The sequence below is a fragment of the Phacochoerus africanus genome, chromosome 3 (genome assembly GCF_016906955.1).
Source record: "Phacochoerus africanus isolate WHEZ1 chromosome 3, ROS_Pafr_v1, whole genome shotgun sequence".
Lineage (NCBI taxonomy): Eukaryota > Metazoa > Chordata > Mammalia > Artiodactyla > Suidae > Phacochoerus > Phacochoerus africanus.
Genome location: NC_062546.1, coordinates 159,257,482 through 159,269,631, shown reverse-complemented (window position 1 = coordinate 159,269,631; position 12,150 = coordinate 159,257,482). Strand labels below are relative to the sequence as shown.

The 12,150-nt window shown below is 35.5% G+C and overlaps 1 long non-coding RNA gene across 1 annotated transcript in view; it reads left to right on the top strand.

The window, feature by feature from the left end:
• The window catches only part of LOC125123370 (uncharacterized), a 200,713-nt gene extending 190,731 nt beyond the window's left edge, over window positions 1-9,982 (top strand). Inside the window, exon 3 of the long non-coding RNA XR_007134039.1 lies at window positions 9,800-9,982. This is a non-coding gene — a long non-coding RNA (uncharacterized LOC125123370). The remainder of the gene's footprint in view (window positions 1-9,799) is intronic.
• The last annotated feature ends 2,168 nt before the right edge of the window (window positions 9,983-12,150 follow it).

Below are 12,150 nucleotides of genomic sequence, written 5' to 3'. Positions count from 1 at the left end.
CAAATAATTATTATATTATGGTCAATATAAATTTTGTTTTGTGAAAATATTGGCATTTTTCAAACACTTATCCAAATAATAGTGGATTTTAGAACAGAATTTCAACATCAAAGAGATTTTGGGATTGAGGTTGGGGGAAAGAATGTGGCCATTTAGATGGAGTAAAGTAAAAGTACAGATGGCATTTAAATTACCCTATAAATTTTATTGCACACTGGAAAGAATGTTAAATGACTACACAAATTTGACTGTTTTAGTAATTAATTGGGGAGTACAAATTTTTGACTTGCATAGGATGTATATTTGAACTAGATTTTTAAGATGTTTGGATTTTAACTGTTTAACTTAATCACAAATTCTCTTAATCTACATTTGGAATTTTTGTTTGGATTCTTAGGCTCCTATCAACTAAATTGTTTGGGTCAGAGGCATTTGTTTCTGATACATGGGAAAGAACCTGGCTAGCCTGTTTTCTGACAGGAGGAAGTAGGAGTAATACATACATGGCTTTTGCCCTTTAGAATCCTGGGGCTATCCCTTGGGAATAGGAGGATGCTAGGGAATACTAGGATAAAGTATTCAGATACATTCTTTTTGCATTTGATAAAGAAGCGTAACTGTTTGCAGGTAGTGGAATAAATATATAAGATATAGAGTGATCATGGTGTCTTTGGAATGAAAGAGGTGTGTACTGATGCTTTCAAATGATAGGGGTTTTGTTGCTAGGTTGAGCAGGAATCTGTGAGGTGGTTTATTTCCCAAATTGGCTCCAGGTTCACATTTTTCCTGGCATCCCTCAGCAACAGTGCAGGAGTGCTGCCAAGGTCCCAGGTAGGAGCACACCAGAGGACAAGAGAAGTTGCTGTAGGTATACCATCTGCCCTGAGCGTGCTCAGGCAGGTTTCCTTCTTTCTCATATCCCCAGACTTGGAAATCTGGATGGCACATGTGTGTGGCTGGCTGCCCTCCTGAGACATTTTTAAAGCTCTACCCAAGAACTTTTAATAGAACGTGGTGTTGGTTTAGATCATTGGCTATGGCAGCCTTGAATTTCTCAAGTAAGTGTAAGTCAAGCAATATTTACATCCCTGCTAACTGCTGTTTTTGAAACATTCAGATGCCTGCCCACACAATGAAATGTAATATGACCCAATTTGGACAAACAACTATCATTTCTGTTAAATAATAGTACACCATGTGCTTAACAGTTAAAATTATCTTAATTGAGAAGATTTCAGTTATACTTTTTGGAAAGCTTTTATGAGAATAATACCCAAGGGCAACCAACAGAAGATCAAATCCTGTGAATTTAAGATTACTTAGTGAGCATCTTCTAGTACTTCCCCAGTGACAGGTTTTCCAGCATGATGAAACGTTAAATGTAAATACTGAACACAAAGATAGTTTATGGCAATAAGGAGTTTATAATCTGGTTGGTGGCTTTCCCTGGAATTATTTGTCATTGAGTGAATGAGCAAATAATCAAATGGTTATGCATTGGATTTATTTTTCTGAGACACCAATCTGATCATGTGTAGAGCACCAGAAAAGCCTGAGTGGGGAAATGACTCCTGATGTAATGAGGGGAGAGTAGTTACATACATCAGGTCCTCAAATGCAACAGTATATGAGGTAAGGGTCAAGAGTGTTGTAAAGTCCTATGAAAGTTCAGGGACTGGAAAAATCATATTTGGAGAGGTTTACAGAGAACTTTGACCAAGTTTAATTCCCGTCTAATTAAACTTAGGACTGGGAATTCTGAGATGACTAAATCATGTACTCAAGCGTTAAGCTGGATTTTGGGAGATGGAAACCAGAATGAAAAAGCATATGATCATGACATAAAGAGTGATCCAATAGAGGTAAAAATGCATTATGTATAGAATATAAGTTACATTTAACAAACCTGAGGACAGAAAACTGAGAGGGAGACCTGAAGTCTAAATGATGCATTGTCACATTCTAGGGATACAATTTATAGAGTCCTTAATAAGCTGGTTATGGTGCCAAGAACTTAATGAGAATTTTTGACTTTAATTCTCACAGCATCTGTGGAGATAGGTACTTTGGTTATCTCTACCTTGCTATGAAAAAAATTAATCTCCGGGAGGTATGTTACCTTGATCTAAGTCATACATCTAGGATGTATGGAAGACAGGGTTTGCACAAGGGCATTCTGACTCCAGAGCCATGTAACTACTAAGTCATTCTGCCACCTTATCCCTGACCTGATTGATAATAACCCTCCAATATTTATTGGAATGAGATCCTTCACTCCATCAACTACACCATATTACTTAGCTATCGCCATCTCTCATCATTATTCTTATACTCTCTTAGCTGCCTGTCATGCCTCTAGACATCTCTTCTTCAAATTTACTCTACCATCTTTGGAAAACACAGATCTGATCATATCTCTCCTTTGTTAAAATAGTGTCCAGTTGCCTTTACGAACAAATTCAAACTTAGCACGGCAGATAGTGTCCTTTATAATCTGGCTCTAGTCCAGTTTTCCTTTGCAATCCCATCATCTTCAACTCTGCCCTCTTCTCAAGCCTCTTAGATGTCCCCACCATACTCAAAAATGCTTCAGTTCCAAAACTCTAGAAGAGCCCTAGCGGCCCTTTAAAATCCTATTTTTTATGCCTTCTGAGAAGGCATGTAGGGGAAAAGTTGAAATTGTAAGAAATAGATCGAAAAATAGGTTGGAGTTCAAAAAAAAAAAGACGTGGAAAGACAAGCCACGTTTGGAATTTGTTAAGCAGACAATGAAGAGCTGCTGAAGACATTTGAATGAGGAAATAATTTATCATGGTGGTTCTTTAGAAGGATTAGTTTGTAGGAGTGGGCAAAATCAGAATTGTTTTATTTTTAATTAAATAATTAAACAGGAGTACTCAATTTAGGAGATCATCAATCAAAGGACTACTTCTAAATCTATATTTAGAACTCTGGAATAAAATGACAAAGACAATTTATTTGTAAGTCAAGTATGCTAAAATTGCCTAATGAGTTCTGGATTATTTTGGAATAAAGAAACTTTGAATCTTGAGTTACCAGAGGAAACTATAACCAGTCTACTGTTTATTCATAAATTAGTCAGTTGCTAGAGTCTGGCCAAATCATACACAACTTTAAACTTCAAGGCCGACTAGAAAAGAATTTAAGCTTTGCATAATGACAGGTTCATTAACTGAACCTTAAAATTGCTGCCTTCTTTTGATATGACATGTAGACAATCCCTGAATTTTGACCGTTTCAGTATATTATTACAGTTAGTGTTAACAACAATATCAATTTCAGCAGCCATTTTAGAGAATTTTAGCAAAAGGAAAAATAATCTAATATATGCTTGTCCTATATATTGCTAACTTCATTCCCTGAAGGTTTGTTTTAATAAAATTACTCTTGGTATGCCAAAGAAAACTACAGAATTGGCTATCCCTGTGACAAATGGTTAAAAAAAATCCATTAAAAAGCTTTGAGTTAAGCCAACTAATACTTTTTTCCCCAAATTCTTTGAAATATTCCAACAACCTTCTTTTTAGTGGAATCATCTTTTAATCTATCCACCAAAATAGCCTTAAAGATAGTTTAAATCTATTTAACGATAAAGAAACATAGCTGGATGACTAAGAATAAAATGAACATATTATGCAAAATGAACAAGTTATGACCAGAAACTTATTACTCAACCACAAGAATCTTTCAGAAATTAATGTAGAGCAATATTAGATTAGTCTATTTTCTTGAGCAAAAGTTAGTTTAAAAGCTATAGTAGAAATTAAAAGATAGGAAGGGTAAAATATATCAGGGCTACTTTAAAAAATCACAGGTTGTAATAAGCAAAAGGAACTTTAAAATTTTAAAATATATTACATGTATAAGTGGGTATATGAGGTTTTATAGAGACTCAAAATCATGAACTATTCACTAAAAGTTGTTTTCCCTATTAATGTCTATATAATACGCATCAATAATTTTCCTTTGTCTCTTTTCAAATTATTTTTCTTTCAAGAAAAGTACATGCAAAATAAACTTGCCATTTATTACAGAGCTGTTCTTCCACCAATGCTCCACACTTGCTGCCAAATATTTTTGAAACAGTTTAAAATATGTTTTGCCATTCAACATCTGTTTCTTCTCCAATTTTTTTGAACATGGAAATAGCTGTAGATAAGGGAAACTTCTCTGAAATGTCAGACTTTGTTGTACAAATATATTATAACATACACAGCTATATCTTGAGAATGAAAACTACTAATTTGTGACATTGATAAAAGCAAAACTTAAAAATGCTGTTAGGATAGAAACTGACATTTTATAGATTGAATACATACATTCCCTTTTTCTGATACTTTGAGGCTAACAGGACTAGCTAAAAGCAACATTTTTTAAAAACTGCAGCTTAAACTCTTTTGGGAGTGAAATATTTCCAAGTAGATTATAAAAATTAATTTTGCCACTGGGAAAAATAAAATATGCATTGATTTTTAAAGGTTTTCAATATTGATCAAATATATATTCAGAACTTATCATTGTTCAATGCATTGGCTTATTTGCTATGTTGTGGTAGTTTAAAATCTTAAAAATTTCAAACTAAGCTTCCTACACTGATATTCCATGTAATCCTCAGTGTGGCAATAGCTATGTGGTAAAAAAAAAAAGGCAAAAAGCACTCTTTGAGCAGATAACTTGATTATTTTAGGTTTCTCTACTGTGGAATTTTCTGACTCTAATATGTGTCATGAATCTTGAAGAGGGGTTATAGATTCATGTTTCACAATCCACTTTAGCCACAGAGCTTCTTTTGGTGAGAGAGGATGGGGTACATAGTTCTTATTTACGTATACATATTAATATATGCACATGTACCCACTGGTTTGTTGACGCTAAATAAAACTGTTAAATAAAGAGCCACCAGCTGCCAAATGTTTTTTTTTCTTTTATTTGCCTCTATGGGATTTCTCAAATAAGGTTCATTTCTTACCTCTTCTTTAATTCATTCCACAGTCCTTCCCATCCTTTCTTTTATTCCCCCTCCAAACCAATGAAGATAAATCTGGTCTGTCAACTAAGGCTATGTTAATTTTCTGGCATATCCACCTCACTTTCTTCTCCTTCCTCTAAATTTCTGGTATTCTTCTGCCTTCCATTCCTCTTACCAAATAAAAAAGAATTGATTACCAAGCACTTGGCTTCAGCATTCTTAGGCTGCTTTTTACTTTGTTTTGCTCTACAGTCCCTGAGTGGTGACATTTTCCTGATCTTTTCAGGGGCTAACCGCTATCTATTATCTGCCCTTTTATCCAAACCCATAACAGTAGGGGAAGGTCTCATATTAGTCATTTTTTTTTCTTGGTTAATCTATTCTGGTGTTTCAGTTTGGTGCTTTGACTACATGAGTATGTGTTTGGAGGACTTGGACTGGCCAGACTTCCATTCTCATTCCCCTGGAGGCTTCTGGGAACTGAGAGGGCTGTGACCCACTTTCTGAGACTCTCCAAGATTATCTGATATGTTCCTCTCTACAGCCCCTTCCCTTATCCATTGTCCTTTCCTCCCATCATCAAGTTCAGTCTGTTGCATTGAGTTATTAAGTTTTCCACTTTGTATTTTATATTTGAAAACATATCTTAAAGTTAATATTATATTGCAATTTAGTATTTTTTAGCATTATAGTAATATTTTTCACAAAAATATGTATCTGTGAATGGAAGGCAGAAAAACTTCAGTTTGACCATAAAAGATAGGTAAAATTTGAACATAGATGGGGTTTCATTTGAGAATGAACACAGTGAGGTAGGACCAAGCAGGGCATGTTTGTTCATGAGGCATATTATATACAATGAGAAGAGAAGGTCTTGGTTTTGGCTAGAGCTGTGTTTGAATCATGGATTTTCCAATTATTAGTGCCTTGGGCAAGACAATGCAACTCTCTGAGCTACAGTTTCAAGAGCTATGTTGTGTTTCAGAGAGAAATGAGGACATAGATTGGGGAAAGTTGATTATTATATTTGATGTCAGAGAAAATAGGGCACCACTGAATACTATAGAAAATTAAAGAATGAAAATGCAAATTATAAAAGACATTAATATTAGTAACATACAATTGGGGATTAATGGATCTTGTCTGAATGGCCAGCTATTCGGTTTTAGTGATTAAACATTATATGATTAGATTTAGAAGTTTGAAGTCCAATTTGAGGGAACAAGTATCAAAGATTAGAAAAGGCAAAATATTATGAATATATTTCTGTTCATGATGTGTACTTCTGAGTGTAGTCTTATATCTTAGAGTTTCTCTCTACAGATTTATTGACTTATCAATTGATCCATTAATTTTCCATTGTACATTACTAATATTAATGTGTTATACCACATATGGACTGCACTTGAGTTATGTGGAGCTTCCTCTGAGAACCTAGAAATAAGGTAAGATATCCTCTGAGAGTCGTATTATGAAAACAACACACAATGCTTCAGAAAAGAGATCTACGAAGCTATCTTAATGACACTAGATGACTATTGGGTCAACAAGACTTGTGTACAACCCTGATAAGCCAACTATATGAGGTCCTGATTGGCTAGAATAGCTCAGAGAGAATAAGAAGAGTCATGCCATGAAACATTGACAGTATGCATCCCTGCATTGAACAGGCAAGAGTTCATCTTAAATTACCTAATACTTTAAATATTACTATCCTGTTGGAAGTGTGAGGACTCCAGTATTGTTCTTTTTCAAGATTACTGTGGCTCCTGAGGTTGTGGCTCCCGATATACTTTAGGGTTTTTTTTTTTTTCCTATATCTGCAATAAAACATAATTGGGATTTTGAAAGAGATTATATTGAATCTGTAGATCACTCTGAATTATATGTACAGTATAAGCAGAAATCTTCTAATCTATGAACATGGATTTGTTTCCATTTATTTGCACCTTACTGATTTATTTCAGCAAAGTTTAGTTTTCACTGTACAAGGCTTTCGCTTCCTTAGTTTATTTCTAAGTATTTTATTCTTTTGAATACTATTGTAAATGGGTATATTTTCTTAATTTCATTTTCAGTTTATTCATTGTTAGTATAGAGAAATGCAAATGAATTTTGTACATTGATTTTGTATTCTGCTTTGTTAAATTCATTTATTAGTTCTAACAATTTTTTTTTGTCTTTTGTCTTTTTGTTGTTGTTGTTGTTGCTATTTCTTGGGCCGCTCCCGCGGCATATGGAGGTTCCCAGGCTAGGGGTTGAATCGGAGCTGTAGCCACCGGCCTACACCAGAGCCACAGCAACGCGGGATCGGAGCCGCGTCTGCAACCTACACCACAGCTCACGGCAACGCCGGATCGTTAACCCACTGAGCAAGGGCAGGGATCGAACCTGAAACCTCATGGTTCCTAGTCGGATTCGTTAACCACTGCACCACGACGGGAACTCCAGTTCTAACAATTTTTAAATGGAATCTTTAGTGTTTTCTACTTATCATTTGCATATAGGGAAAATTTTAATTTTTCTTTCCAATTTGGATGAGTTTTATTTCTTTTTCTTGCCTAATTTCTCTGGCTAGGACTTCCAGTATTATGTTGAATGCAACTGGCAAGAGTGGATATCCTTGATTTGTTCCTGATCGTAGAGGAAAAGCTCAGTTTTCCACCACTGAGTATGATATTAGCTGTGGGCTTGTCATATTTGGTCTTTGTTCTGTTGAGGTAATTTCTTCTATTCCTAGTTTATGGAGTGTTTTTATCATGAAATGGTGTTGAATTTTGTCAGGTGCTTTTTTTGCATCTATTGAGATGATCAAGTGATTTTTTTCTTATCCTTTGTTCTGTTAATGTGGTATATCACATAAATAGACTTTTATCTATTGAATCATCCTTGTATCACTGAGATAAATTCTACTTAATTATGGTGAATGATTTTTTTAATGTGCTGTTGAATTTGGTTGGCTAGTATTTTATGGAGGAGGAGTTATGCCTCTACATTCATCAGGAATATTTGCTTGTAGTTTTCTCCTATTATAGTGTCATCCATAGTATGTTGGGTCCTATTAGAGCCCTGAGTTAGGCTAAACAGAAACTGTGCCTTGTGCAGTTCTCAAAAATCTGGAAAATTGGTCATGTGCTCCATTCTTCTCTTTCTCCAATTAAAGAGCATCTTTTGAGCTATATTAGCCTCTGTCTGCTGTATTGCAGTTTCTCCAGAACATCCATGTGCCATCTGAATTTTTGATCTCAGTGCCCCACCCCCCATCTCCCCACCTCGAGTAGCTCAGTTCCATTAATACTCCACGAGAGGTGAGACAAAAGCCAATCCTTTGGGAAGATCCTCTGAAAATTCAGAATTATGGTCCAGTCTTCTCTTTTCTTTCCCAAGTAGAAACCAGGAGATGGGAGTTTTCTCCCAGTTGTATGGTGGTGTGTCAGGGAGAGGAATTATGGCAAAAGGGGGCCATGAGTTTTCCTGCTGGCTTCAGAATGGCTAATTCTGTGCTCCTTTGGGGTACAAGACCCTCTTAACTGTGTCTGGATTTTTCATAATGGGAATTGGTCCACGTGTTGTTGAAATAGTGTTTCTGTGGGAGGAAGGGTCTACGGCATCCTATTCTACCATCTCATTGACATCACTCCTCTATTGTTCCTCTGTTTATTACTAGTTCTTGCTACTTAACATATGCTTTTGTGGTGTGAGTTCTTGGAAATGTGATCACCAACAAATCATGCTCTATGCTTTTTATCTTTATTAGTGGAAACAGCTAAGAGATACAAATGTCATGATAGATACTATCTATGAAGGACTTTTACTGCATCAATAATTGTTCGGTTTTGGTGTTTTTTTTTTTTCTTCTTTAGTGCCACACCCACAGCTTATGGAAGTTCCCAGGGTAGGGGTCGAATTGGAGCACAGCTGCCGGCCTACACCACAGCCACAGCTATGTCGGATTGGATCCACATCTGCGACCTATGCCAGCTGCTTGCGACTATGCCACAGCTTGGCTTGCTGAGAGAGGCCAGGGATTGAACTGCATCCTCATGGATGCTAGTCAGGTTCTTAACCTGCTGAGCCACAGTGAGAACTCTTATCCTTAGTGTTTATGCAGTGATATTTGATTTTCACAAAAACCTTTCAGATATGTTACTATTATTTTCCTGATTTTACAGAGGAGGAAGCTGATGCACAGAGAAAATATTAAACTTGTACAAAGTTATACAGCTTAGCAGTAGAAGAACTGGGAATTGACCCCAGGCAGTTTAATTCTAGAACTAGTGCTGTGGAGCCAGAGACAGTATACAGTTATCATCATATTTATGTAGCTTAACTCAGCAGTTACTATAGAAGTAAAGCAGAATAGGAAAAAACAGTACAACACAACATAAAATTTTTAAAATCCCAGAAAATCCTCGAAACAGTGTGCACCTTGGAACATATATGTGAAGAGTTCTTTTTGCTTGTTTGTTTTTATTGTTGCTTTGGTTTTGTTTTTAAACAGTTAATTCTTTTTAGTTTTCATGGTTTTTAAAAATTATTTTAAAAACATCATTTATATTCTCTTTGTTGTAAATAGGGGGAAAAAATCCCACAGCAGTTTATTCTTTAGCAAAATGGTGCAAAAGGAACACAACTGGTATCAAATTTGAATACAGATTTCCTTGAGAGTCTGTGATAATCAAGATGTGGTAAAAGATATTTAGGTTAAATTAATATTGGAGACTATTTTTAAGGTAGAAGAGGTTTTCATCATTTTGCAGCTGATCCTTTTGGGTCAGTTTGTCATCAACATTTTTCTTTCTTTTTTAGCCTCTTTGTGGACCAGCTCCTGTTGGATCAAGGGTCCTGAAAAGCCCAACCATTTGCTTCCTCATTGGTGTTATACCCGGCAACAGTCCAGCAAGCTTCTGGATCCTAGGGTAGCTGCCATCACTGTTCACATGCAACCACCTCTTCCTGATTCTCTCTGAAGATTGCTGAAGGTCAAGCTTGAACTTGGTATGTACAGTATAAAGCGTTTTAATTCAGCTTGATCGATTTCTTCCAGACAGTTTTAGTATTTATGTTGCCATCGTATCTATTATACCAACACTGGTTATTAATATTTGTAAAAGTCCTTGACAATTTTATAATTGCAAGATGCTATAGTTGTTTTGATATACATTGAGATTAATTCATTTTTCATTTACTTGTATTCTTTTGTGAAATTCCTGATTGTGTCCTTTGTCTATTTTTCTGTTAAAACATTTTTATTGATTTGTGAGTATTCTTAGCAAATCAAGTATATTAACTTTGTCTTTCAAATAAGTTGCAGATATTTCCCCAAATCTCTTTAAAATTTTCTTACTTCCAGTTATGGTTTTTGGGTGTATAGATGTTTTTGACTGTTGAAGTTGGAAAAAAATTGTGGTATTATGCTATAATATCTCATGCTTCAAAGTTATATTTTCTCATTTGAAAAATCAGTTCCTCTTTTATATTTTACCTATCTCCTTTTTTATACTTTTATCTCATCTAAGTTGAAAGGAGAACTGATTTCTGGAGAGATTACATGGGATAAACTGTGGAACTCACTATTTTTTTTTTGAATGGTTAGTCCAGGAAGACAATGCCATTTATTTTTCTTGGTTGCATTTGATTTTTGACATGTTTTTCCTTATGAAGGGAGAAATTGCTTTGGGGGTTTTGCAGGCTTGATCTTTGTTGTTCTCCAAGCATTTCATTTTAGATTTTATTTTCGGTTCCCTTACCTTCCCCCTTAAGGGGCCCAGAAGTCACTTTATGAGATAGATCTTCCATCTTACTCCTTTTCTCTTTTAGCTTTTCCTGGTACAACCTTTCCCTGCACTTACCTCTCATCTTCTTTAATCCATTTTCATGTTATTTTCCTCAGAGGTAAAACAACATGATAGGATCTTTTTATATGAACTTTTCATTGAAGTATAATGTACATATTGAAAAGTTTATATTTCTTTTATGTACATTACACACAACAAATTTTCTCATAGTGAACAGATCCATGTAGTCAGGAGCCAGATAAGTAAACCAAGCCTTTTAACAACCCAGAAAGACCCCATGTGCCAACATCTAATCAGTACCCTTTCTTCTCCTCCCTCAAGATGTCCATTATTTTTATTTAGAATACTATAGATTAATTTTTCCTGTGTTTGAACTTCATAAAAATAGAAATATAGCACATGCGCAAAGATTTTCATTTAATTGTGTATAATTATAGATCATTGATTCTCATTGCCTTATGATTGTAACTATAGATTTATTTACTTGATACACATTTGGGTGGTTACTGGTTTTTAGCTATTAGGAATAAATTCTTCTGTGGCTGTTCTTGTGCTTGTGTTCATACATACATTCATTACAACCTAATTAGCTTTTTCCAGATTTTCAGGCTTAATTCTGACTTCCAACTGCCTAGCTTGGTCTAGTATTCACATAGACCCAGTGATTGATGAGAATAACCTGAATTTGGAAAAATAAGAAAGGACTATAGCTTAGGAAGGTATAGTCCAGACTGGTTTTATGCATTAAATGCTGTTTGAACATCCTGTTTTGTTGCATTAAATCTTGTGTGGGAAAGAGTCTGGTTGAGGAGAAAGCTTTAAATTTGGATGAGAAAGATGCCTTTCCAAGATGGCTTCATTTAGAAGTTCTTTTGGAGATGGTTTCTTGTGTGCTAAGAGAAATTTATTTTATAATGAACGAAGATAGTAAGATATTAGAGTATAGGACTAACTTAGGAGCACATTTTTTGTTGGACCACCTTAGAGAAAACTCAGATATTTGCCATTTTTGACTGAAATTTCAAATTTATTTATTATAGTCTTTGAATGTTATCCATGAACTATTCCGACATACATCCTGGGAATGAGTACTTGTGTTGGGTGAGTGAGAATTTCTCAGTGCAGGAGACTAGAGTAACCTCATGTGAGAGCTCCCTCACATGAGGTTACTCTAGTCTGAGATCTGGTTTTCATATGCTCAGGATGTTCTGCATTCGGCCTGCAGCAGAGCTGTACTGTTGGAATTCTGGGAGGCTTTCTCCTGGGCATCAGTGATTTCCTTTCCTAAACTACAAACACAACTGCCCCTTCTGAGGAGGAAAGCAGACAGGTTTGCCTTGGCCAGAGTCCAGTGGCCCAGAG